The sequence below is a fragment of the Arachis ipaensis genome, chromosome B06, assembly GCF_000816755.2.
Source record: "Arachis ipaensis cultivar K30076 chromosome B06, Araip1.1, whole genome shotgun sequence".
NCBI lineage: Eukaryota > Viridiplantae > Streptophyta > Magnoliopsida > Fabales > Fabaceae > Arachis > Arachis ipaensis.
Window position 1 is genome coordinate 112386667 of NC_029790.2, and position 231 is coordinate 112386897.

The window sequence follows — 231 nt, forward strand, 5'->3', positions numbered from 1 at the left end:
CTTCATGAAATATTATATCTGTATATTATGTGAAAATTAAATATAAAATTTAATCAATTTGTTAAGCAAACAAAGTTAATAATAACATAAATAATATCGTCAATTTGTCATAGGATAACAAATATAACAAAATATATTTTAAAATGTAACTAAAAAGTGAATTTTTAGAGTCTATCTCACATATAATATTAAAATATTATTCAATCAAAATACTTTTCAATCACCAATAAA